This window comes from Otolemur garnettii, unplaced genomic scaffold (assembly GCF_000181295.1).
Source record: "Otolemur garnettii isolate 467f Iridium unplaced genomic scaffold, OtoGar3 scaffold00013, whole genome shotgun sequence".
NCBI lineage: Eukaryota > Metazoa > Chordata > Mammalia > Primates > Galagidae > Otolemur > Otolemur garnettii.
This window is the reverse complement of record NW_003852408.1, coordinates 21,367,829-21,368,377: the sequence shown is the minus strand read 5'-3', so window position 1 is coordinate 21,368,377 and position 549 is coordinate 21,367,829.

Sequence of the window (549 nt, the reverse complement as noted above, 5' to 3'; positions counted from 1 at the left end):
GGTTGCTAACATAAGTGTTTTTCTTTTCTTGAGACAGGGTTGTCTTGCTGGTTTTATCTGGCTGTTGGATTGTGGTTTAGTGGATACCTTTTCTGTTTGTTCAATACTTTTCCACTTCTGCAAAATAAGCTTTTAGCAAAGCCAATTAACCCACAAACGGTCAAGCAAGAAGCAAATAATGGAGTCAGCACACCATTGTTTGCAGCCAGATTTTTGTGGTAGATGATTTGCTGGCCATGCTGTCCTTTTACTCTCCACACATCCATTGGGGAGACAAAAACATTCAGTCCAGTGCAATAATCCGTTATCGCCACCGATTTAAAATGCAATCATTTTATCATTGCATTCCTTTATGTATTTGTGTTTACTTCTAGAGTTCTATTCCATTCATTTGCTTTTTCATTCCTTTATTCCACAAATATTTATTGAGAGCCTTATACATGTCCATATGCCAGGTAATCTTCCAGGTGTTATAGAGAGGGAGTTCCTAGGGAACTTGTCTGTGTAGGCAGGCAGAAACAAATAAATATAATAATAATGATTTTTTTT